Source organism: Chiloscyllium plagiosum, chromosome 17 (genome assembly GCF_004010195.1).
Source record: "Chiloscyllium plagiosum isolate BGI_BamShark_2017 chromosome 17, ASM401019v2, whole genome shotgun sequence".
NCBI lineage: Eukaryota > Metazoa > Chordata > Chondrichthyes > Orectolobiformes > Hemiscylliidae > Chiloscyllium > Chiloscyllium plagiosum.
In genome coordinates, this window is record NC_057726.1 from 50,237,565 (window position 1) to 50,255,457 (window position 17,893).

The window sequence follows — 17,893 nt, forward strand, 5'->3', positions numbered from 1 at the left end:
ATAACTCAAATCCTCCAACCCTGGCAACATTCTTGTAAATCTTTTCTGAATCCTTTCAAGTTTCACAACATCTTTCTGATAGGAAGGAGACCAGAATTGCACACAATATTTCAACAGTGGCCTAATCAATGTGCTCTACAGATGCAACATTACCTCCCAATCCCTGTACTCAATACTCTGACCAATAAGGGAAAGCATACCAAATGCCTTCTTCACTATTCTATCTACCTGTGACTCCACTTTCAAGGAGCTATGAACCTGCACTCCAAGGTCTCTTTGTTCAGCAACACTCCCTAGGGCCTTACCATTAAGCGTATAAGTCCTGCTAAGATTTGCTTTCCCAAGATGCAACACCTCGCATTTATCTGCATTAAACTCCATCTGCCACTTCTCAGCAGATTGACCCATCTGGTCAAGATCCTGTTGTAATCTGAGGTAACCCTTTTCGCTGTCCACTACATCTCCAATTTTCAAGTGTGCTGGACAACCACTTTGACAGCTCCTGTGGAAAGATAGGTACAAAGGCTATGTGTGAGGTCAGGGTGCAGGGAGGGCTGGATGCCAGGTATGTAGGGTGTCAGATAGGTGGAGGCATAGTGTCAGGGTGCCAGTCTATAGAGCATAGGGTACCAAAGCACCAGAGGCCGAATGTCAGGGTGCCAGGTTGCAAGGTGGGAATAGGGCCAGCTAAGTGATGAAGTGTTTAGGGTAGTTAAGGCAGGTAGGAGATATTAAGTCTGGCAGGAGTGGTGATGGGAGGATGTAATGTCCTAGGGAATGGGGGAAGAGGGGTACAGTCAGGTCTTGGGCGAAAAGGGCAAGTTTTGGGGATAGTTGTTGGATCCGGATGTTTGGGGGGGAGCCGATCAAGACCAATGGTCGGATGGGGGAGGGTGTCATTTCATATGCAGGAGGGTAGATGGTGTTGGGACCTGGAGAGCAGAGAGTGACAGGACACTGAGGAGGAGCAGAGGCTGTTTCGAGTCTCTGGTTAGAGTGGGGATGTCAGGACTGGTGGTGGGGGAATAGTGGTTTCAGGTTCCTGTTGGGTAGGTCCTGTGGTATTTTGGGGATGTCAGGTCAGGGTCTTGATGTAGGAGGTCTGGGAGACATGTATTTGATTGTGTTAGTGCTAAGTTGGGGGTGAGTTTAATAGTTACTCTGGTGTTAGGCTTGTCTTTTAATAGCCTAATACTTTTGAGTAATTATTTAATTAACTGCTGCAGAACTTTCTAGATTCTATGATTTAAGTGGAAAGTTCCACGCACAGGGAAATTGTCCATCAGAAGCTTCAATCTCCCAGGTAATTCCTTCAGCGTCTGTTATGTTGGAGATTTTGCAGTGTTCCCACACACAAATCGCAACCATGCTGCAGAAGCAATTTTCCAACCATTGGAAAATCCAGCTCAATATTTTCAACCATTGTCATGTAATATCTCCCATTCTTTGACCTCTTCCCAACCCCAGGACCAACTTGTTCCTCCTTCCTCTCATCCCTTTTCAATGGCTTAAAACCCAACATAATGCTTGTCTCCTATAATTATAGGAGTCATATTTGATTCAGAGCATGATTCCTGTTTCTTTCTCCCTGCGTATGCTATTAGATCTGCTGAATATTTCCCAGTACTTCCTGCTTCAATACCATATGTATAGAGGCACATATACAAAGGTACATCAATGCAATTTGCCTAGTAAATAAGATGGACAGTAAAACTAAAAAGCACATATCTAAAAGCAAGAATTTTCTCCTTCATCTCTAGTAATATTTAGCTAGTGCCTGCAAATCACATCAATTCATTACAAGGGCAGCCACATTGACAATGAATGAAACGTCAATTGAAAGACCCATCACTGGCTGAAATCACCTCAACCTTTTAAATCAGTCAGTATAGGCTAAATACTTACTGACCTAGAGTCATAGAGTTATACAGCACGGAAACAGGCCTGTCAACCATGCCAACCAGATATCCTGAACTGATCTAGTCCCATTTGTTTCCTCTGCAAAGACTTTTTTATCCCGAGGATGGAATGTCTAAAACTAGAGAACATAGATTTAAGGGGGGAGGGGAATGATTTAAAAAGGACCTGAGGGGTAACTTTTTCACGCAGAGGGTGGTGCATTTTTGGAATGAGCTGACAGAGGAAATAGCGGAAGCTCGTACAACTACAGCATTTAAAAGGCATCTGGATGGGTATATGAATAGGAAAGGTTAAGAGGGGTATAAGCCAAGTGCTGGCAAATAGGACTAGGTTCATTTAGGATATCTGGTCAGTATGGATGAGTTAGACCAAAGGAACTGTTTCCATGCTATATGACTCTCTATGGCAAAAAAAACTTCCTGAGCCTTGTGGAGAGAAACCCTCAATGAAGCCTGACACAATTGATGTTTATCCAAAAAAAAAGTAGGTTCAGTCCTATTTCCCAAGGAGGTAAACATGTAAGTTAGCTCGCTGAGCTGGAAGGTTTGTTTTCAGACATTTCGCCACTCTGACTAAGTAACGTCATCAGTGAGAGTCTCCGGTGAAGTGCTGGTGGTATGTCCCTCCTCTCTATTTATAGGTCTTGGTTTCTTAAGATGGGTGATGTCATTTCCGGTTTTATTTTCTCAAGGGAAGGTATATAGGATCTAACTCATGTGTTTATTGATGAAGTTCTGGTTAGAATGGTTCTTAGAGGCATGACACTCTAACCAGAACTCCATCAATAAACACATCAACTTAGACCCCCATCTACCTTCCCTTGAAAAAAAAGAACTGGAAATGACATCACCCACTTTAAGAAACCGAAACCTATAAAAATAGGGAAGAGGGACATAGCATTCAGCACTTCATTGGAGACTCTCACTGATGATGTTACAATGTCTGGTGGTGAAATGTCTGAAAACAAACCTTCCAGCTCAGCGAGCTAACTTACAGACTTATCAATGTGAGCTACAAATCTTCTCAACGATCTCTATCCCATGGATGTTTTTAGATATATACTCATTCAAATTAAACATTTTTATTGTGAACGCTTATTTCATTGCTGCACAGTTTTGTTACCATGAAACATGTGTATAGATCTGAGGGGTGGGGAAGAATTTAGAAATGTACATAGGACAAAATTGGCTTAATTAAGGTGAGACAACATGGATTTGTTCGGAGCAAATTGTGTTTAATTTGCTGGAGAAGATGGTGATTTAACAGTAAGGATTAACGAGGGTAACCCTGCTGATGTCGTGTACATGAACTTCTGGAGAGACCTTGATCAAGTGTAGCACCATAAATGTGTGAACAAAGTGATAGGTCGTTGAACAAAAGGGACAGAAACAATATGGGGTGAAATTAGGCTGGGTGACAGGAAAGAGTGTATTGATTTTTTTGGTGTTTATCAAATAGAAGAAGTATTGAAGTTCCCCAGTGGTCAGTGCTGGGATCCTTACTTTTCCTTAAATATATTAATGACCTTGACGTTGGTGTGCAGACCATGATTTCAAAATTGTGCCTTTGTGTCATAAGCATAGCACAATGGAGATAGCAATCTTTACGAGGTTGTCTTCTTAAAACATGTTTTTCTAACTTAGATATCTGTGAATTAATGATCTCAAAAAGACAACCAAGCCCAGCCTCCCGGCTCCAGTGGAAAACAGCAAAAAGCTGGATTCTCTCAGCTCTTAGTGGTCAAAGGAATCTTCAAATGATCTGGTGCTTTTAACTAAAACCTGGCACATAAACATAATTTATGATAACAGCTATTTGCATGCTGCAATATGTATTGTCATTTACATATTTTAGAAAGGAAGGTAATCATTTACATCCTGATGTCTGTGCGTTCAAAACATCTTCTAGAAATAGAATTTAAAGTTGTCCTTCTAACCTGACACTCTTTCTGGGCAAGTGGAAAGGATCCTATTGAAAGGATCCTAAGACGGGAACAGTTCAAGGGGCACCTTTGATACTTATTCTTTCTCCCTTTACTGATACTCAGTTACAAACTCAGGCAGACTCTCCTTCCTAACTTGACATGCCACATATTACTATGGAAATACGACGTTCGACTGGGTGTGTTACCTGTGCAATTATAAAACCTGTTCTTCTTGAGTTGCTGCTCATGTCCCTGAGGCAGCAACAGCCCAGTTCCAAAGCCCAGCCCAGCCCAGCATTTCACAGTAAGTAGGCCCACTGACTCCAACTTTCACAAGCATCACAATGTAAATCAGCTTTCTCCGTCTCCCCCCACCCCAGCTAATCGAGACAGTGAAATCTTTGTTCCACGAGACCTACTGCTTGAAGTAATATGTATCCTTGTAAAGATATGTGTTTTGTTACATGTTTATTTTCTGCTGTATTTCTTGGTCTCCACACACCATTAGCCACAGCTTGAGTAGGCACCTTTAGCTTGTCGAAGGATGGAACTGTGTTAAAATAAAGTGAGACATTAAACCTCCCGCCAAAGAATAAAAGCACATAAGTACATGGCCTCTCGCTGCATAATCTGGTTCTGCTACTCACATCAAAAGTTGCACATTGGTAGAGTGGAATTGTTATTAGTATAGGGCAAAAAAGTTATGATTGTTTGGGTCTGTATCTATAATTTAGAGGAAGTTGAAGGGACTTATGTGACCTACTCTGAACTCTCCCTGACGACACACCTGGGTGGTTTGACTGCTTGAGATTAAAAGGTCTAAGCTGAGGATAGAGGGGGTGTTTCGGGATAGTTATACCACAAAGAAGCAGCAAGGTGTTTACACTTGGAGACAGCAGCCTATCTGCCCATCAGTATATAGATTAGGTGTCTTCGAACTCCTCGGAAATTATTGAGAATATTCCATTGTAACTAACTGTGCTTCAAATCATCCATTTACTTGCAGGATAAAAGAGAGCTAGAATTTCAAAAATAGCTAACTGGCATTTCTACCTGGATGGCACAACTGGTGAACTTTGCCATGATGTGGAGGTGCCAGTGTTGGACAGGGTTTGCACATTCAGAATACACAACAACGCAGAGTGGCCGAGCAGAAGCTGATAGCCAAGTTCTGTACCCATGAGGATGGTCTTAACCGGGATCTTGGGTTTGTGTCACACTACAGGTGACCTCACTACACTATACACTCTCACACACACACTCACACACACTCTCTCTCACACACACAGACTATCTCTCTCTCTCTTCCTCACATGCATGCACACACATATAAGTCTATGGGATGAATTTGCATTGCAGATTTGTATTCACAAATACATTCTATTTTGTTCAAAAAGCACACAATCTGTAGGCAGTCAGTCCATATAACATTTTATAAATTCCTACTTTGGAAATAGAACCAGTCTGATTCAAGATTGGAATACAGTCAGACTCTAACCTCACACCTTTACTGCATCATCTGAGCTGGGCTGTCACTTTTTTTATAAAACCTTATGTTATCTCCAGAATGTGTTTTGAAAGAAATTCTGGGATTTACATATCAATGAATTGAAACCTGCAACCCATTCTAAAAGATGAAAGACTTAACAGCAATCTAGATTTTATCAATATATTACATCAGAGTATGACACAATGATCTTTTGCTATAAATAGTGTGTCCTATGATCCTGCCCCATTAGCTGCCTGATGAAGGAACAATTCTCCAAAAGCTTGTACTTCCAAATAATCCTGTTGGACTATAACTTGGTGTTGTGTGATTTTTTATTTTGCCATGGCTATTGGTCTTTGAGATGGAAAGCATTCAAAAGAAGCTAGTTGATTTGGTTTGTGGGCTTTCCTAAATTATCACTGAATGTCATTGACAGGTTAGTCTGCCAGGTTCCAGGAGAGAGTGAAGAGAGCAGCAAGGGGCCATGGTTATCATGCAGGAATGCAGGTGGAATCTCACATTGGATTGAAAAGTCTATGCTCTTAAGAGTTAAAATGAAGCTGGAAGATTCATCAAGCTTGTCCTGGAGGGAGAATCTCCAGTAACACTCTTACCAGGACGGATGGACAGTTATCAGATTGAGAGAAGTAAAGTGCAGAAGAAATCCCTCAGAAAATAAGATAGATTTAGATTGATTCTGTGGGACCTAATGTCTACTTAAAAGACAATGTAACATATCTGACAGTATATTCTTTCAGTTGTATTAAAGGTTCTGTTCTATAGCTTAAAGTAGAGTTTGAGCACAAAGTTAGTATCTAATACTACTTGTGAAGTACCTAATTATTTAATAATACTTCAGTGCAGTACTGAAGGAGTCTTGTGTAGCTGAAAATGCCATTGTTTAGAGGAGGGAACAGGTTGAGGCCCTGTCTCCTGCATTTAGGTACATGTAAAAAAAAATCTCTTGGCTCTATTTGAAGAGCAGCAGGAAGATTACTGGTTACTTAGCCAATATTTTATTCTACAAACAAAAGAAAGGAGCTGCCTTTCACAACCACTGGATGTCTCACAGTCTTTTTAATTTTAATGTGTGGGCCAGGGTTTTATGGGGCGGTAGTGGCCCAATCCATTAGCAGGGTCAGCCCTACCTCTGTCCATCATAGAACCCCTGACTTCATCTTGTGTTTCTCGGGCAACTAGCTGCCTTCAATCAGAGCTTAAAGAAAGAGGTCTCACTCTCCTAACAGCTTCCGGCAAATCAGACATTCACAGCTCTCTGGTTTCGACATGCCCCCTGAAGCAGTGGTTATTACTGGTACTGCAGGAGGCCTGGAGTAATGACGTAGTGGATAAAATAACAATGGCGACAGGAAGGGGTCCTGAGTAGCCACTTTATGGCTTCAATTGACCTCAGGGTTGGAGGGCTATTTTCCCTGCCACGGTCAAGTGCAGCAGTGGTGGATAGACTACAGTCAAATCATGTCCTGATAGCCAATTCCAATCTTCCACCACCCTCAGCCTCCGCAGGAGGTGGCCCTCAGAAAATCCAAGCCTTACTCCCTTTTAGTAATGGAGGAACCGCAGCAGTCAATTTGTACACAGGAACTGCCACAAACAACAATGCCATAGTCCAGATTCCTTCTGTGATGCTGACTGAGGGATAAATATTGTCTATTCTTCTTTGAAATGGTGCCATGAGAACTTCCCACATCCACACCAGCAGACAGAATGGGCCTTGATTCAACGTCTCACCTGAAAAGTGACAATGCAGTGGCCCTTCAATATTACACTGGAAGGTCAACATCAGTGGTCGTGTTCAAGTGGGACTTGAACCAGGAACCTTTTGGCCAAGAGGCAGGTACTAGAACTGAGCTTTGGCTGTCACCAAATATGCAGTACACAGATTATCTGGTCACTTAACTAATTTATCATTTCTGATATCCTTCGGTGTCTAAATTAGCTGTCATCTTTGCTTATAACAGCACTGCACTTCACAAAAAAAATCCATTAAGTGTGAAATGTTTTTGGATGATTTTGGATTTATCCTGAGAGGGTGCTGAAATGCTGGCTTATTGGAAATTCTTTCATTTAGTCATTGGTGCAGTCATCAGAACTAAGAGTCTTCCCAGTACATTTTGCTTTCTTTCAGTTCAAAAGACATTTTATCATCACAGTAATGCTACCCCAAAGGGTTACTTCTCTATTTGTGCAGCTTACAGACTGAGAGTGTCCCAGGCTTGATTCCTGGTCTAAGCTGTCTCAGCTGATGTCAGATGGAAACAGAGTTAAAGATGATGCATTTGCCCTCACACTGCTGACTATTGGATGGCCAAATAGCTTTGATTCACACTCATGAACAGTATCCAGCAATCCCTGCTGGATATCCAGATCAGGTTTGACTACTATGCCATCCATGATTAAAATATCCCACAACCATACGCTGTACTGACCAATGGATTCAAAGTGATGAGTTTGACTGAAGTATGAGAAGACAGAGGTTGCCTATTGCAACCCCTTCAGCAGAGGTTGCAAGAGAAAAACCAGGAAGAGAATGGGAACATCTTACAGTGTACATTCAGGCATGAACTGATGAAAAAATTAAATGCTCAGTGTGATCCCAAAGGAGGTAAGCAAGCAGCTCTAGACATAATGTCAGCATTTGCATAGATTTCACCTCACTGCTGGATTCAGGCCAGAAAATCAAATAGTGCTTTGGTAGCACAGGAATTGAGTACTGTGGAAACAGAGACGTACTGTTGAAACGTTTCATCCCATACTCATCAGGACAGAATCAAGAAGACCAAAACTCCCTGGGAACGACAACTTAAACTGTAGGAGTAAAGGTTACTGATTAGGTGGCAAGTGGATTCCGGTTGGTCCAAGAGTCACCATGGAGAATACACCAAGGAATGCTTAAATGGCAAAGTTTTCTTTAAATTCAAATTAAGTACCATGAGGCTACACTCCTTTATATTTTGAAGATATGATTTCAAAAGCATTGAGGTTAGAGCCGTTGCATATTGGACAAACTGCTTAAATTCCCCGGAAGACAAACTGCTTAAAAATGCAAAGCCCTTCAAGATGGAGGCAAGAAAACAAATCGTTCACTCCCAGGAGGGTTTGAAAAGAAAGGCGTCCTTCAATCCAATCACCCATCAAAACTCATCACAATCTCAGGAAAACATCAGTGAATGTAAAATACTAATCATCAACTCCATGGTTATCATAAACATCCGAGGAATTTTTGCAATTACATATTGAAACTAATATATCAGAGAGAGCTTTTTGCAGATAACTACAGAGAAGCTGCTGTTTCTGTTTTCTCTCTCTGAATAAAAGATTCCATCAGAAACAGTGAATAATCTTCAAGAACTAGAGAATTTTCACCAGTTGCCTCGCTACTATGACTGACTGCATCCAGCTAAAATGAAACAGTCTTAACTGAAAAACGTACATTTCAAAGACTCTAAACCATATGCTCTTATGTGCCTTTATATCAGATACTGTTCACCTTCAACTTTATATGTGTGTTTTAGAGGGTGGAGTCCAAATAACTGAACAAAGGTCATATGCTTGACATCACACTTTAATCTATTTCCCTTGGGTTTAACAGTTAATAAATTTGCTCTTCCTTTGACATGCAAAAATTTTATTGATCTCAGGAAAAATAGTTGACTATATTCTTAACTGAAGAGAGCTTTAGCCTTGAGGAAAAAAAACTTAAACTTTCGACTAACCACAAAGGGGAACAAGTTCACCCTATCTCACTAGATCATGACAGAAACTGATCTACCATTGTTCCTGCTTTAAGATGAATCTACGTCACAGCTCATCATGGTGTATGATCTATCTGATAGACTTGCTGTTATCATCCTCTTTCTCAGTGGGGATTGGCAGGGCCTGCTTGACGTATTGTAATAGAGGATATTCACCTTCTAGCCTGGCGAGATAAGGGTCTTGACTTAAACAAGATGTAGTTTATTGCATGACAAAAACTGAGTGCAAGTTATATTGATACAATAGGTATGGCCACTTGGACAATAAGGAAGTTTTAAGATGCAAAGCTGTTCTCCCCACATGAATCCCCATGATATCATCATTTTGGTCCTTAGTGTACACCTCGGCTTTAACCCTTTCAGATCCTAATTACACATTTGTATGACAGTTCCCATAAACCAATGAAAATGACTGGAGAGGGGTAACTAAATGGTTCCTTCAAAAGCTATCGAAGAATGGCAAAAGGTTTTCTTTGCTCTGTAATATTAAAGGGAATATATAAATGCTTTCACGAACAGGGTGAGATTATTTACATAAAGTTATGGGCTCTGAACTTGAAAGAATTAAAAGATATACATTAGAGGTGATGTATTTAGTGCAAAAGCCAGGAATACAGAAATTGTGAAATGGATGGTGAAATATTTAGAGGTGTAAATTGTTTTATAAGCTCAATTAGATTAGATTTCCTACAGTGTGAAAATAGGCCCTTCGGTCCAACCAGTCCATACTGACCCTCTGAAGAGTAACCCACCCAGACTCATTTCCCTCTGACTAATGCACCTAACACTATGGGCAATTTAATATGGCCAATTCACCTGACCTGCACATCTTTGGAGTGACCTGCACACTTATAAGTGCTTTAGGAGTTTGGAGTAACCTTACCATGATGTCGCAGAGCTATTCCTCACTAATAGCACAGTATGGGCTGACTTAAAGGCATTAGGAGAAAGAAAGGAGCTTACAGAATTTATGGAAGAGTCTTTCAGCTGATGTAATGGTAAGATTAGAGCATGGTATATGTCTAAATCTCAGGTTTTGTGGCATTCAGGCTTAACACACAATAAAGAGTGTTGTAAGGAAACACTTGCATGAGGATATTTCTTGACCTTCCCTTCTCCTTGGCCAGTCTATCTTGAACCCAAACTCGGGGACATGGCCGAAAGCACATGACAACAGAGACAGTAAGGACACTGAAACAGGTGACATTGGAGCCGTGTAAACTGGAACTGGAATGCCAAAAAAAACAGAAAAAAAGAGAGGAGGAACAGAAAAAAAGAGAGACATAAACAGAACAGCACTGGAAATTGCAAGTGGAATTCCAGCGAAGGGAAAAAGAGAAAGAGAGGCAGGAACTGGGGAGAAACTAGACGTTTAAATTGAAGTAACTGGAAGGAGAATGGGGAATGCTAATATGTGCCCACTGGTGTGGAAACCACCCCGAACTCAAACAGAAAGGGGGAGCTACTCAAGTTCACTCAGTTAATCACTCTGTTTAATGAAGAAGAAATGGGTGCCTTCTCTATCTCTTTTGAATATATACAAGGCAGTTAAAATGGTCAGTTCAACAATGGACCTTTCTGCTACACAGTGAGCCGACAGGTAAAGCTCACAATGCTCACTCCCTCTTGGAAAAGGAAAATGTAACCAGTTCTGAAGCAGCAGTAATACTGAAGTGGGTACCAGGCTGGTACCAGCCAAATTTGTGTACACTCAGGAACCGACCAGCTGATCTTTAACCAGTTGGCACGGGTGCTTACAATTGTGAAAATATTTGTGAAGTAGTTCCCCTTGAGCAGTTCAAAGACTCCATACTCTTCCCAATCCAAGCTCACATAAAAAGCAATCCTAGCTGATGATCATGAGCTTGTGCACAAGCCATCACCCTAAAGGAAACCCTAGGCTAGTTACCCTGAACCAACCGAGAAGGTGAAAGTGGCAGAGTGACTGGAAACTGAGCACCCCTGAGAGGGAAGGGTCTCTGGGAACATAAGGATCTCTCCCCGGCCAGAAAGGCTCATGAGGAGAGGAGAAGGGCAGGAAGCGTCTGTGTGTTTGAATTGCATCCCAGCCAAGGCGACTACTCTGACTGCAGCAGCAACGACTGGTAGGTGCACTATTGGGAATGCAGTGAACCGAACAATATCCTGGGGATTTTGCATCAAAAGAAAGGGTGATCACATTCCCCAAAGCAGGGCAAGTAAGCACGGTCGTGCCACTAAGGGAGACAGGGGCTAGGCAAATGCTACTGCTGGCAAGAGGGATGATTTATCCACCAGGAAGTGCAGTATGTGTCACATTATTGAGAAAGGGTATCGAGGGAGAGCACAAGACTATACCCTTACACTGGCTGCATCTGGAGAGCAACTCTGTCAGAACAGGGAGGCAGCCGTAGTTTGCCTGGAGTTGGAGTTCATCTGTTCCTTAGCAATGTTTTGGTGGAATCAAAGGTGACAGCATTTCAAGTAGTTCAGAGAAACCAAACAAAGTCAGCAGGCTGGGGGCAGAACATTTCAGAGAAAGTTCCTGGTATTTCCTCCAAATGTGGGAAGGTGAGTTTTCTGTCGGTCAGACAAACTCTGTCAGAGAAGTCTAAAGTGGCATTGCAGAAGGTTCATCTACTGCCTGGTTATCTGAAATCTATCTCAGGCGTCATGAAGACTCTAAAGTGGGAATAGACAGGGCTTCCCTGCTTGTAACACAGAAAGTCGTTTCCTTGTTCGACAAGTTAATTCAGGCAATGCAGATTGAAGCTGAGCCAGACGCACGATGAGGTGCCAGTGTGGAATTAGAGAGCCTTTACAGAGTCCAGGAGTGGGCAGTGACCCTCTTGTTAGTGGTGCCACCAAGGTACCCTGGGGGAGATAGCACAAAACATCTCAATAGCTGGGTATGCTGGGATACTGAAAACCCAGGCCTGTACCAGCCAACAGGACACACTTCCCAAGGTAGTGGGAAAACCCCAGCTTAATATTCTGTGCCAGGTTTTAGGAAACCATTCAGAAAGGTGCAAGTGGGCTTGTGTGGAACTCCTTCCCAAAGGAGATGACTAGTATTCCTTACCAACAGAATTAGGTCAACCCACTGTGCTGAGGCCGTTGCCTGAGAACGGAATCAGTGGGGGGTGGGGGGGGGCGAACACAATTCTTTACCCGATATAGATTAGCCACTGAGCTCTAATAATATCAGTGCTCAAATTTCATGTTCCAAATCTTTCAAGAAGCCATGAGTAACCTGTGCATGACTGAGCTAAAGTCCTGAGTGTACCACCGGCAGTCACAGGGGGCGCTAGAAGGGGGAGAAGGGCAAAATGCCATTGAGCATCCCCTCCATGGGATCATGGTCTAGATTTTCTTCTGTCTGGACCAGAGTCTCACCCACTGGTTTACTCTGTTTCAATTAGCTTATAGGCACCAAGTGAGCATCCTCTGAAGCTAATCAAGTAGTTGTGGATAGAGTAGAGGGAGGAAGTCTCAATGTTAGGTTACATGACCATGTTCGAGGAGAAAGTGAGGTGTGCAGATGCTGGAGATCAAAGTTGAAACTTTATTGCTGGAACAGCACAGCAGGTCAGGCAGCATCCAGGGAACAGGAGATTCGACGTTTCGGGCACAGGCCCTTCTTCAGGATTCCTGAAGAAGGGCCTGTGCCCGAAACGTCGAATCTCCTGTTCCCTGGATGCTGCCTGACCTGCTGTGCTGTTCCAGCAATAAAGTTTCAACTACATGACCATGTTCCATGAGCGTCTCATGAGAGATTTAATGTGGCTTGAGAGCACTTAAAAAGCTCACAAACCGCTATGAGAAAGCAGGCTGACCATAAGGCAGCAGACTGGGTGCCAGTATTGCAGCTGAAGCTGAGTGAAGCCTGAAAAGCCCAGATCAATGGCCAATACAGAGTAGAAAGATGCATCAGGAAATAAACTCACTAATTGACACCACAGAACACAAGAAAAGACAAAAGCTTTGTCATGCGATGTGATGGCACAATATTACAGCAGGAGGGGAACAAACAGTCTGCCCAATGGTAACAGATTCAGGAACGGTGGTGATGAAGTGTAAGTGAGACCAACATTGTCCAGTCAATAAAGACTGAAATTCGCTTCTTCTACCTAAATATAGAACAGAGAGAAGAAGCAACAAGGCCGAAACTGAATTTGAAACCATCTGACAAATCAACCCATTGTTGCTAGTGACCTCTGGAATGGGGCTGTCCTTCTCCAGGAGAATGAATTAGGAATATAGAGATCAAACCAATACTCTCCAAAAACATGACAAACATGCTAAACGATATTTCACAATAGAAACAGAAACCGTAGGTTACATCTCTAAATCCACCATCCTTCCCTGGCCTGGTCTACATTTGACTTGAAACACATAACAATGTGGTTGACCCTTAACTACCTGTAGAAATGACCACGTAAGGCACTAAGTTCAATTGGGAACCGGCATCAAATGCCAGTCTTGCCAGCAATGCCCACAGTGCTTGTGAGAATAAGATAAAGCAACATTGCAGAGAAATTGAATATGATTGCAAATGCTCTGTTCAGAACTTAAAGAGCTCATGTCGGAAGAGTAAATTCATCTAAACAAGACTAAGAAAGCCAATGTAAGTGAATCTGTTGTTTTTAATTTTCATACCTTGAACTGAAATGTGAGTGGATCTCATTTTTCTTTTTGCTAGCGAAAGCTGTTTGTAATCTATAAGCTTTTCTTCAATGAACTGATTTTTAAAACTTTCAACCAGTTGGACCCTTTGTCAATTGACTGAGACAAAGCAAAAATGTACGGCTATCTTTCAAGTGAATGAGGGAAAACAGGTATATTGCTTTCAGGAAGGTGTGAAAAGAAATACTTCTTACAATCCAGATGCCCATTAAAACCTTTCACAGGTTTCTCAGGAAGATATTAACAAACACATAGACGCAAGGTACCGGACACAATGGCTGTCACAGACGGAACCATCCAATGAACCTCTTGGAAACCAATATTTCACAGGAGGTTCCAAGATCTTTCTGGCACATAATCGAAGAAAAGCTGCTGTCTCCCTATTGTCTCTCGAAAGAGGTCAGCACTGGTCCCACTGAAACAGTTTCAAAGCAAAAAACATCAGCACAACTCTGAGAACTCTTGCTCATTCCTCATGACTGAAAACAACCATTCAACATCAGCCTCAGGTTAAAACTGTAATGCCTCGAAGACAACCAAAGGACTCTAAACTTATTTTATTCCCTTTTATTGGATATTATTTTGACTGAAATGTCTGTTTCCAAGCTGTAGGACTCAATGTGAATATATTCCTTTTGTTTACAAAGGACAAGTTCCTGTGTGTGAGTGTATGTAGTTTGTGGCACAGATAAGTGAGCCTGACCAATAATCTTAAACTGGTTGTTAGTGTAATCTCAGCACAGTCAGGTTTGTTCAGCAAGTGCTGTCCAGACATGGAATCAGATTTAATGTTAGACATTATTTTCTGAGCTCCTTAAGCATGGGTTCTGCTGTTACAAACAGCTAAAGGGATGTGCTGTTTGCTACGATCCGCCAGTTGTGGGACTTAAGACATACACACCAGACTACACTCCGACACTGAAATTCATATCACCTGGTACTCATATGTGTGGGAGACAGAATGTCCATTTTTAGGAGTGCAGTATCATCAAAGTCACAGTCTTTTGATACAGTGGACTCAAATGGGTCACCGTGGATATTAAACTATCACCCTTGAGCACTCTTCCGAGGTTCCTGGTTTTCATTTCAGTTGGTTTCTCAAGCAGATGACTAATCCATTGGGACCAGTTTTATACGGAAGAAACGAGAAGAAAAACTACTTGATAATTCAATTAAACAAAGCTGGAAGATGTGTCAGGACCAAAGTATCATCTAATTTATTTTTACTGGTGAGTGAGCAAAATGCTATCTCCATTAAATTGTTAGTGCTCATGTGATACAGAAATTTAAAGGGGTTAATTTGGATGTGACTTGTGGGGAACCTTTCAGTTTGTTGCCCAGCTTAGTGAGAACATTAGTCTGATTTATGGTGTGCAGCATAAAGTTCAATACTAATAGCAAAGAGGATTTCCTGAGACTTGTTCTACTGACATGCACATTGGCATAACTTAAATTTTGTGAGGTCTTCTTACGTGGATACATTAAAGAAGCAATTTGGTTTCAGTTTTCGACATTTCCTTCGAATATTAGTTATACTCTATACAAGATAGAAGCCAAATGGCTTGCAAAAATCTCAGGGGACATTCTTCACATTCACATGAGGTGCATACATGTAGTTTCAGTGACCCTACCAATTAACAATGACAGGGGATGTCACTGAGGAGGGCAAGGTGTGTATAACAGCTGGCTGATGATCTCTAAGTTGAGTGTGTTTGCTCAGGTTATCAAGCATTTCTATGTAATTGCTCACAGCCACGGCTGTTCCTTCACTCCAATATCTCACCCTGCTGTTTATTTCCTTGTGCATTTGAGATTATGCTATTATCTGTACTGTACATATTCTACAATTGTTACTAACAATACTGCTGTCGAACTGGCATCATGCCAATTACAGAGAACTCATCCGCAATATGTGACCAACCAACATTTGATGAGTTGAACATTGGTAGCTCAGGAATCCAAATTCAAAATGCACAAGAGAAGCTATTTTATCTCCTTGTATGAGTTCATTGAAAGCTTTGGTTTGATGATCATGGTGAGTTGTGGCAATAGACAATTGCTTCCAATCACCTTTGTGTTCACTTAAGGGGGCACAGTGGCTCAGTGCTTAGCACTGCTGCCTCACAGGACCTGGGTTCAATTCCAACCTTAGGCAATTGTCTCTGTCGAATTTGCATGTTCTCCCTCTGTCTGCATGGATTTCCTCTGGTGCTCTGGTTTGCTCCCACTATCTAAAGATGTGCAGTTTAGGTGGTTTAGCAATGCTAAATTGCCCATTGTATCCAAGAATGTGCAGGCTAGGTTGGATAGCCATTGGAAATGCAGGATTACAGGGTTAGGATGGGGGGATGGGCCTGGATGGGATGCTCTTCAGAAGGTCAGTATAGACTCGATGAGCCAAATGGCCTGTTTCCACACGTAAGGATTCTATGACTTGTGGTACACAAGAAGGTTTGGACGTTTGGTTAGTTCCAACCCTGGAAACCCAAAATGAGAGACTGAAACTGCCAGCTGATGACTACAATTCAAATCGTAACTAGGTGTAGACCCACCCGCCATTATTTTGGCTTGGATTTCTTACAGCAAATACAAAGTTATTATTTGACAGACAACCCAAACAAAGTAACTGAGTGGAATACATTTTCCTTGCCAGACTAGTGCTGAACTCACCAATTAAATCTAGAGGATTCACTAGGCCATTGAACTGAACAGTTTCAACAGAATTAATCAGTCCTATCAGTCCAACTGTGTTTGTATATGATAGAAACATTTGATGATTGGGCTTAAAGGGATTAATCAATCTGCTTTACTTGCAGCATCATGCATGCACCAGATGCCTCAGAATTAGTCAAGGATTATCTACTAGAAAGTCAGATGTGATGGCTTTGGGTCATCAATAAAACACCATCATGGTGTTTCACTATTGTGTCACTCAACCTTCTCCCTCCCAAAAAGGTTACTCACACCAGGAAACAAAAGCCGGCAACAATATTTGTCTTAATTGTGACACATTCTCGACTTCTTTCGGTGAGCATGGCAGGGCTGAGTAATGATGGCTTGTATTCGGTCAAAATAAACAGTCTGCTTACTGCTGAGCTCCCCTAAGGCACTTTGAAGAAGTACAGAGGTTTTATTTCAGATCTGTTTTGAGTTCGCTGACATCTGCTGGGATGTGAGTGATGCAGCTGTATTAGCCTCAATGGCCAGAAGCTAGGATAGGAAGGGAAACCAAACCCTCTAGTTTCATATTTATTACTATTCAGCAAGCACTGCTGAAAGCGGTTTATACGAATGTCAAGTGCATGCCATCAAGGCTTAGATTTTTCTCCACTGAACAACTCTGAATTATATAGTTTAGCAGTGGAAACTATTGGAAAAACGGAAGGGCAGCTGACCATAGCATCCCCACATTATTGTTGAATTCCTTCGCTGTTGGATATGGTGTGCGGCTCTGAAAGGATATCGGTGAGGAGTACATGAAGCACCACTTCATATGACTTGGGCGTTCTGAATCCTGAAGAAGACAGATTATGTAACTTGAGGAACGAAGAACTGCAGATGCTGGAGATCCGAAACAAGAACAGAACTCGCTGCCAAAACTCAGCAGGTCTGGTAGCACCTATAGGGAGAAAGCAGAGTTAACCTTTCGAGTTTTCGTTGGAATGCTGAACATGGCCACCACCTGATGAAAGAGCAGCACTCCAAAAGCTAGTGATCCCAATTAAACCTGTTGGACTATAACCTGGTGTTGTGTGATTTTTAACTAAAGTAACATTAACTCCGTTTCTCCCCTCACAGATGCTGTCAGACCGGTTGAGTTTCACCAGTAGTTTCTGTTTTTGTTCCATGTTTCTTGTACCTGGTTGCTAACCGACAATAAACTATGAGGAGAAAGTGAGGACTGCAGATGCTGGAGATCAGAGCTGAAGATGTGTTGCTGGAAAAGCGCAGCAGGTCAGGTAGCATCCAAGGAACAGGAGAATCGATGTTTCGGGCATAAGCCCTTCTTCAGGAATGAGGAAAGTGTGCCCAGCAGGCTAAGATAAAAGGTAGGGAGGAGGGACTTGGGGGAGGGGCGTTGGAAATGCGATAGGTGGAGGGAGGTCAAGGTGAGGGTGA